The following is a 10,678-nucleotide window of genomic DNA, read 5'->3' on the forward strand; positions in this document are numbered from 1 at the left end:
GGTCTTAAATAGAAATTTGACCAATTTTAAGTTCATGGACAAAATTAGGACATGGAAGGAATTTTTGGAAAGTTTTGTAGTAAGGGTATTTTGGTCATTTAGTTATTAAAATGAATTAAAAACAAAATTAAAAGCCAATATTTGTCCATATTCTTCATTAGGCTGAAATTTCAAGGGTTATCCATAGCTAGGGTTTGTTTCAAGCTTCCAAGCTCCATAGTAAGTGATTCCAAGCCCCGTTTTTAATGATTTTTACGTTTTTGAGATCCCAGTAACTTGATAAAGCTTATGTTAGCAATAATTTAACCTAGGGTTTATATTTGGAAAAATACCCATAGGTGAAATTTGTGTATTTTGATGTTTTATGATGGAATATAAAGTTTTAAATTATGTTAGACAACTTGTACTACTCGATTTTAAGCAAAAACGAGTAAAAGGGCTTAATCGGTAAAAATACCTAATAGTCACAAGTACATGTTAGAGTGAGAATTTGATGTTGCCATAGAAGAGAAAAGTGATCATCATGTTGTAAAACATAAGAATAAGGAATAAAGTTTAATCCCGAGCCTAGGGGCAAAAATGTAAATATGCAAAAGTTTAGGGGTAAAATTGTAATTTTTCCAAAATTTGAGTTAAGGATTAATTTGATAATGTGAGTATTAAATAAGCTAAATGTGTTATTTTAGATCAAGAAAGACGTGGAATCGACCTCAATCGAGGAAAAGAAAAGATTGTGGACTAAATTGCAAAATCCTTGTATTTTGGTACCAAGGTAAGTTCATGTGTAAATAATGTAGCATAATGGTTATTTTTAAGTTATTGATGTTAATTATATGTTATGCTGAATTTTATTATGAAATGTATGCTTTGTGGTTAATTTCAAATAATATGTAAATTATGTGAACTACTTGTTAAATATAATTGTTACCGAGTATTGATTTCGGCATTCTACGGAAGACGGCAAGGATAAGTGTTCGAGGAAAAAGCCCGTTTGAACCTTAGGAATAGATTAGGATACAAGTGACATGTCACTAGGATGGTTGAGCATCCGAACTCGTTGAGTTGAGTCCGAGTTCACTTATGGATGCGAATGTCCGAACTCGTTGAGTTGAGTCCGAGTTCGTGAGATGTAACTAGGCATCGGAACTCGTTGAGTTGAGTCCGAGTTCACTTATGGATGCAAACGCCCGAGCTCGTTGAGTTGAGTCCGAGTTGGCTTATGGGCGGGTTACATGATTGCTTGATTGCATATATGGCACTTATGTGCAAGTTATCCATGTATCCGAATTATATTCCGATGTGTTCAACGGGTAAAGTTCTACTCAAATGGAGGAATATTCGAGATGTAAAGAGACGTATTGGTAAGTGATGTGAAATGGATATTTTGGACAGGTATGTATTTAACCCTCGGGTTGAGTATTGATACAACCACGATAAGGTAATAAGATGATGAAAAATGATTAAAAATGTGATATGTGTTTTAGTGATACATGCTAATGTTGATTGGTATGACTGTTTGTTATGTTACTTATTATTTGCATATGAACTTACTAAGCATTTATGCTTACTCCCTCCTTCTTACTCATTGTAGTTTTGGACAAGCCAGCTCAGGAGTCGGGATAGGTTGAAGGCTTAGTCACACTATCCGGAAGACTTTTGGTAATGGCTTGCAAATTTAAGTATGGCATGTATAGCAATATACTTTTTTTTGTGTAAATGATCTTATGGTATGGTGATGGAATGGTTGAGGAAATGCTTGATAATGATAAATTATGAAAATAGTTAGTTTAGATTATATTTGATGTTAAGGAAAATTATTAAGATACTTAGTGCATAAAAACTCATAAAATGGATGAAATTTGCCATAAACAGAATACTGCAGCAACACTGACGCGAGTTTAAAAATTTACTAAAAATCATAGAAATTGAACTTGGTGATGGACTACATATCAAATTGAAGCTTATTATGTCTAGTTTCACATGAAACAAATGAAACAGGTAAAGGAATTATATGTTACAAGATATTTGAATTTTAGTGAAACAGGGTCATAGCAGTTTCTGAATCCCCTATTCCAACTTTATAAATTCACCATAAATTGTAAAGATATAATTAGGTAGTGTATTTTATATTCTCAGAATCCTTATTGAGTCTAGTTTCAGGAGAAATAAACCTCATAGTCATATGGATTGTTTACAGAGAGAAATGTGGTTCGTGGTAAACAGAGGTCAGACCAGTCAAGTCCTGAAACAGGGGTAACTTTAACTAATAAACTGTACTAATTGAACCAACCTAAAATTCTAGAAAAAAATTAGTAGATAGGTATATGAGTCTAGATTTAGGAAAAATTTACGGATCTTGATTTTGAGTTTCGTAACTCGAGATATGATTTTTCTTGTGATTGTGATGCAAGTAGCTTAAAAGCTGTGAATGTAGAAATAAATAATCCAAAGTTCTAAATATGTTAAATTAAGCTTAGTAACACCTCATACTCGACTCCGGTGACGGTCTCGGGCGTGGGGGCGTTACACATCTGGATTAAGAAATCATATCAATTTAGCCCACGCTTCTATGCAGTATTTTGGGATCTGGAATATTTCCAGATTTAGTCCCTGAGTATTCGCGTTAGTGGCGTGTTAGTGTTTTTTTTTATTTTAATGCTCTATTTTATTTACAAATTATCCCTTTAAATTTTATTCAGTTATAATTGATTAATTTAGTCCATGCAATAACTGTTTTAAGACCTGGATTAAAACACTGTCGTTTTGGGAATAGGGCGATTTTCCCAATGAGTCCCTTTCGATTTACGCGTGTTTTAATTAGGACCTTAATTCAACTTTATTTTTTTAAATTCACCCCTGTAATTTTATTGAACTTCAAATCTAACCCTATATATATTTATTTCTATTATTATTATATATATATAAATTTTTGATATTGTTATTTGTTTCATTTTTTTAACCTTATTTTTATATTATATATTATAATTATTTTATTATATATTATTTATATTATTATTATCTATTGTATAATGTTTTTCACAAATTATTATTTTACATTATTACTTATATATTATTATATATTTATTAATTATTTATATATATTATGTATTATTTTTTTTGCATATATACTTTCATATTATATTGTAATTATTTTATATTATTATGTCATTTCTTATACTATTATTTTTTATCTATATGTTATTATCATTAAAAGTTTTAACTTGTATTATACACTTATTTTTATTTATATGTTAATAATTATTTTTTCTTATATTCTATTATTACATATTTTGAAGATATTATAACATTATAATTTGTATAATACATATATTTCATCATTAATTACTTATTTCAAATTATTCTAAACTTATATTTATATATATTATATAATTATTTTATTATTTTATAAATTCTTTTACGTACTTTTTATTTTATATATTATTTTTTTAAAAAAACCAATATATTTTTATTATATATATATTTATTATTCTTTTGTAATTTTTTTGTTATTATATATTGTATATTAAATACTATTTTAAAATTATCATTAAATATCATATTTTTATTTGTATTATAAGTATATTTTGTTAACAATTACTCACTTTATTTTATATTTTTATATATACTAATTCTTTTATATATTTTTATATTGTATATATCATTTATGTATTAAATGTTATTTTATAATTATTATTTGATGTTATATTTTATGAACATGTACATTGATATTATATTACTATTTTTTTTATTGTGTATCATGCATCATTTCTTAATTATTACTATGTATGTTTGTATGTTTTGCTTATTCATCTTCAATATATGCTATGTATATTTTTGTATATATGATGTCATGTAATTTTAAACATGTATGTATCTAGTATATGCTCTTTGTATTATTGCCATTGTACCGTTTAAATGCATGTTTTATTCACTTATTATTGCAATATTCTATTCTATAATGATAATGTGATTCCTCATGCATTAATTAAAAAAACAAGATTCCAAAGTTTTCAAAAATAAAAAGGCAATGCTTGGTGTTTGGAAGCTTCGAGAAAAGTAGTCCCCTAACTTATTGGGTTGCAATTTTTCTCGTTGAGTTTGAATAGTCAAGTACCCTTCTAAGTTTTTAAAATTTTCAAAATACGAGCAACTGTCTTGAAATTTTAAAGCATTGTGTCCTAACTTACTGGATGTGGCGTTTTGTCGTTTCGAGATAAGGATTTCCAAAAAGGCTAACTTAGTGTCAAATATCTTAAAAATATTGTGTCCTAACTTATTGGATGTAATATTTTGATTTATTTGATATAAGTGAACCCTAATTTTCAAAAATCAAAAATATTAAAAGAGGATTGCATATTAAAATTTTTAATTTTCGACCTTAAAGACATTTGATAATTAATTAGGTACCAATTTTTGGGCATTACGAGGGTGCTAATCCTTCCTCGTACGTAACCGACTCCCGAACCCGTTCTTTTTATTCTGTAGACCAAAACCAATGATTTTAAAACAAAATGTTTTAAAGGTGATCCAATCACACCTAAAAGGATTGGTGGCGACTCCCGTTTTCGTTTTTAAAGTCGATTCTCATTTTCAAAAACCCGATTTAAAAATGGTCTCGACAACCGTAATAAAGAAATAACCATCTCTCACCTAACCTAGTTCAAAGCCTTCCTCAAGTACGCCATTTCCTATAGTGAATTATGTTAATTGTGACAAATTTACTATGAAACATCAAATTTTTTTGCGGCTATTACTGTAGGGTCGAGCCACAGTCTTTTAAAGAGACTATGAAGGATGTAGGATGGTGTGACGCTATGCAACATGAGATTTCTACTCTGGAGGATAATGACACTTAGTCTATGAAAACACTTCTTCCTAGAAAAAAAGTATTGGGTAGTAAGTGGGTGTATAAGATTAAAATAGCTCAGATGAAAGTATGACAGACTTAAAGCTCGTCTTGTTGCTTTTGGTAAGCATTGGGTAGTATATGGTTCAAATTTATTTTAATAGTTTTTTTATCTATTACTAGTGTATTTTATAAAATTATTATTTAAATAATATATCATTTAAATTTATAGATGAAACAATATTATAAGATATAAACAACTTAGAAAAATATATTTAAGTTTTTGAAATATAATATAATAAATTTGTAATATTATGAATATAATTTATGTTTTGATTATGACGAAGAAAATTTGAAAGATTTATGATTTAGAGTCTTAACATAAACATTATATAAGCTTAGAAATAAATTTTTAAACAATTTTTAATTTGAAAAATAAATTTTTCATTTTTCATTTTAGAAATAATATTTATCTAATACATTTTAATTTTTTTAAAAAATAATGTTTTAAATAATGTTTTCATTTTTTTAGAAATAATATATATAATACTTTTTAATTTTAAAAGTAAAGTTTTAAATAATGTAAAAGCATAAATTTTACTGATGAAAAAAAATAGTTCACTATATGCATGTATAGATGTACCGTTAAAGGTACTTGCAGTTGTTTTTTTTATATCATATGAAGAAAATAAACTAATTTAAATTAAAATAGGGGCTAAATTATAAATCTAACAAAGTCAAAATGACTTAGCTCACTGATATTCCAAAAAAAAAAAAAATAACCCCTCTTCATCGCAACGGTGTGAATATCAGGAGGCGCTAAGGGGAAAAAAACAAATGTTATTATTTTTATTACTTTTTTCCTTTATCTCTTTAAAAAAAATTAAAAATCAAAATCTATGTTTAATTAATTACACACTAATGGAGCCAATATTAATTTAATATAAAAAATGTTGACGTGGCAATTATGAAATTATCCTCTTGTCAAAAGAATAAGCACATCACAAAAGAAAATTTCCTTATATGATGTTTAATCTCAATTGATATTTAATTTTTAAGATAGTAAAATAAATTGATTAATAAAATTAAACTTCGATATTTGGTAGAATGATCGTTTTAAACTATGCCCTTAATTCATTTGTGAAACCGTGTATGAATAATTTCCCTTAAAATATATAATATTATTATTTTTGTTTGATAACATAATAACTATTTTTTTTATAATGTGTAAAATAATTATTATTGAATTTGGTAGAGAAAGTAGTGGATAGACATAATAGACATATATCCAATAGATTTACGAGGGGAGGGTTGGATTGAAATACCAAAGGTTTTGCCTTTTTTGTCATTAACAACTATAACTTTGACTTTATAATTTGTTTTAATATAGGGAGACTATGGAGTAGGAGGAAAAAGGAAATTAAGACAAAACTCAACTCTAAAAAACATATTATTCTCTTAATCAATCAACTAAAAGGTCAAAACGACTAGTTGCCTTAACCAACTATATGAAATTGTGATTTTGGTCTGCTGTGATACAATCTTTTGGTATCACCATGTTGTCAGTAATGCCCACTAAGCCTACAATATCCATCAACCACAAGGCTTAGGGACGAAAGATTAGACGTAACTGTAGATTCAAAGTCTTTGTAATCTACCAACTCTCGTATGTTGTAGTCCTTGATTCAAATATAATATTTCATAGGCATATTTGAGAAATGAACATGCCCACAAGTGTCAAGGTTGAGGGAACAGGTTGGCGACTGATATGTAGGAAGATTGTGACTTGGTAGGATAATAATTGTTGGATTTTCTTTCGGTAAACATCTTCAAACTCTTCGAAGATGTTCCTTAACTATTCTCTAGACAGCCTCTTGCTAACATAGTCCACAAAAACAAAAAAGCATTCCCGATTCCTTGACTGTCTCTTGCTGTCCTTGATCTAATTTTCCGCTTGAACTGACTTCCAATGGTCAGATACCTACCTTCCATTAGTTGTATAAACCCTTTCTTAAAATGATTACCTTTAATCTCTTTCCTTAATTTTTTTTGCGAGATATAACTATCTATCCTTTCCTAAGTTTATAATGGTATATAGTTAATTTGTAAGTAATCTGTGACATACATAAATTGACTAGATATGTAACACCCCTCACTTGTATCCAACGCCGGGACAGGGTTCAAGGCGTTACTGGACTTAAACATTACAACATGCAAAATCGGGCCACAAAATTTTTGTCCAAAATTAAAACATCTTAAACACATACATATCGTCCCTTATATAGGCCTTTGAAGCCTATAACACACAAATTATAAAACTAGGTCTCTATACATGCCACTCAATTGATAATTCTAGCATATGTGTTTATACTCTCAAGGTGTTGGCTTGATAGTGTGATGCTGCCTCCTACGATCTCCAACCCTGAGCTAACCTGACAACACTAAAAGAAATGGAAAAGAGGGGGTAAGCTTTACGCTTAGTAAGCTCACATGAAAATAATAAGCAATTTACTAACATGCTTTCCATAGTAAAACTAACCCAATTGTACATTTACACATGTTTTGGTTAAGCTGTTTTCTTGAGTTACAGTCACTAAATCATTTATATACGGAGTTACGAAACTCCAAATTAAGATCCGTAAATTTTTTCAGAAATTAGAGTCATATATATTTCTACCATAAAATTTTCAGAATTTTTGGCCCAGCAAATAAATACAGTTTATTATTCAAAGTCTCCCCTATTTTGGTGTTAGACAACTTCAACTTTCCTTCACTAAAATTTATTTATCTCATAGTAAAAGACTCGGATATGCTCCCATCTCTTTCTCCTGAAAGTAGACTCATTAAGGATTCTAAGCATATAAATTATAACCCATCATTATTTTTCTACAATTTTTAACAATCTTTCCAAGTCAGAACAGAGGATCTCAAATTCATTCTGACACTGTCTCACAAAAATTAGAATATCACATAATATATAACTCTTTTGCTCCCCCTGTTTCTTTTATATAAAATAGACTTATTAAGCTTTAATTCCATAATTTATTTGAAATTTAATTCAACTTACACAATTTTTGGTGAATTTTCAAAGTCACACAACTACTGCTATCCAACACTGTTTTACTACTAAAATTCATTCTTACATAATTTCACTTAATCCATTTTGTCTTATCGAAGTTCACTCAAATATCGAGTATATTGCTCAAAATTTTCGTAAACATATAGCTGCACTTATTCATCATATAATCATGTTCACATGTATTTTTACTTAATCGATTTTCCCCGTTGAACTCTTCGGAATAATAACTGATACTCAGTTGCCTGCACATGTTTTCACACTTGTAGCCAAAGCTATCTGGTACGCATAGTAGTCTACACTTAGTACTACACATGAAACCAACTATCCGGTACATGTAGTAGCCTGCACTTAGTACTACACACGTGACCTACCCATCTGATACACGTAGTAGCCTGCACTTAGTACTACACACGTGATCAAAGTTATCGAGTACGCATAGTAGCCTGCACTTAGTACTACACATGCGACCAATAATCCGGTACACGTAGTAGCCTGAACTTAGTACTACACACGTGACCTCACAATAGATCATTCGTATCATTTCTATTCCGAAGGCTCAACTAGGAAATTCCTCACTTTCCAACATGTTACAATTTATTCATAGTCCTTTTTCAATTTGCAATACATTTCATATGATAACAAAATATAATAAAATAAAAAGAATCGATAAATTATTTACGTACAAACTTACCTCGGATCCAGAAATAGCAAATTTACCATTCTAGTCCATACCTTTGTATTTTCCCGATTTAAGCCCAAATCTTGATTTCCTTGATTATTAAGCTTGGAAGCTTGGCCAAACCCTAACCATGGCTGCTCTTGGTACATTCTGCTGTAGCAAGAAGAAAGGGACACATCTGGGGTTTAAATTTTTTCTTTTAATTCATTTTACCCCTAAATGACCAAAATGCCCTTTTTACTATTCTTTCAAATTTTACCCAAACAAGGCCATTTTTGTCCAACAAGTTATACAATGGTTTAATTATCATTTAAGGACTTCCTATTTAAAATTTCATGACAATTAGACACCTCTAACATATAAAACTCAACTTTTGCACTTTTTACAATTTAGTCTTTTTTACTAAATTGAGTGCCCAAACGTCAAAATTTTCGAACGAAATTTTCACGAAATCATTTCGTGAAATCGTAGACCATAAAATTATAATAAAAATGAAAATTTTCTCATCAGATTTATGATCCCGAAACCACTGTTCCGACTAAGCCCAAAATCGGGATATTACAAGCTAATAGTGAATTCTTGATTTAAGTTTGTGATTCTTATCTTTGAACTCAATTTAAAATCTAATTAATTTATCGTGTTTAAATTGAATATGCATCTTTGTTACTTTATAAAAATATATTAATTTTGATTTAAGGCTAAATTAGTTTAGCTTAAAATTGATCTTAAAATTCAATTGTAAGATTAGTATGTCTTCACCAGCTTGTAACTATTAAATGTTGATTAATTTTTAGATTTTGGTTAAAGTGGTGAAATTTAAAATTTGAATGTAAATATTGATTTTGGTTAAGTGTGATTAATTTTTTGAAATTTGGCTGTAATAATTTAAAATTTTGATTAATTGAATTAATCTTGTATTAAATATTTAAGTTTAAAATTTTAGAGACTTAAAAGAAAATTGATATTTTAGACTAAGTTTGTCACACCTGCGGATCCAAAAAGGTGAGTAAAATATGTATGTAAACTATCTGGCTCACTGTGGTAGCATAATCCCCCACACTGTTGGCTTGATGGTGAATCAGAGTATTGGTGCATATTAGCGTTAAAGTATTCGTCCATTGGCGGTATCTAAGGATTTAGTTACATGATATCTTCAAGTGAAAAAAGAGTATGCCTCAAAGCTTTAGCTGATCACTAAAAGCCTCTTCCATGGGTGGAGTTTTAACCATTTTGAATAATACGAGAGAGAAAAGAGAAAGGCTGTAACACCCTGTACCTGGTTCAGTCGCCCGATCTGAGCTACAAGGCAATACGACATTAATCTTAGAACATTTTTCATGATTTCAGTCAAATACAACCAAATAATTCATATCCAATCATTTCCATGCTTTTCAATTGGGACCTAATTCAAGCTTATGGAACATTTAAGAGAAACCGGGATCAATTCTAGATTAAATTGAAACTTCTATGAAATTTTGTGTAAAAAGTGTAAACAAGGGTCACACGGCCGTATGGCTAGGTTATGTGACAGAGGCTAGGTCTTGTGGCCCCAAACACGGTCCACTGGCTACTCCACACGCCCATGCAGTTTCTCCACACGCCCATGTTTCCAAACCATGTACAATTCGAAATAGGGTGACACGGCCATGTCATCAGACCGTGTGTAATTCAAAATAGGGTTACACAGCCGTGACTCTAAACCGTGTAACAACCTGTGATAGTGTGAAAATCCTACACCGAAAATCAAACAACCACACGGCTGTGTGGCAATTTAACACCCCTTACCCATACCCGAGACCGGGATAGGGTACGACGCATTACCGGAAAAACATACAAACATCCAACTAAAATACAAGCTATAAAATTTCATTTTTATTTCGAAACATTCATTCACATGCACATATCATAAAGCAATGGATCAAGCACGCATAATCAATTAGACTTACAACCCAATAATCAAATATAAACGATATTACATGGCTATATAAGATTTAACCATAATAAGCCAATACATTTGGCTAAATCATACTAACAACTATCATACAGACTAAATCTCTATACATGCAACTCACTT

The sequence above is a fragment of the Gossypium hirsutum genome, chromosome A01 (assembly GCF_007990345.1).
Source record: "Gossypium hirsutum isolate 1008001.06 chromosome A01, Gossypium_hirsutum_v2.1, whole genome shotgun sequence".
Taxonomy (NCBI): domain Eukaryota; kingdom Viridiplantae; phylum Streptophyta; class Magnoliopsida; order Malvales; family Malvaceae; genus Gossypium; species Gossypium hirsutum.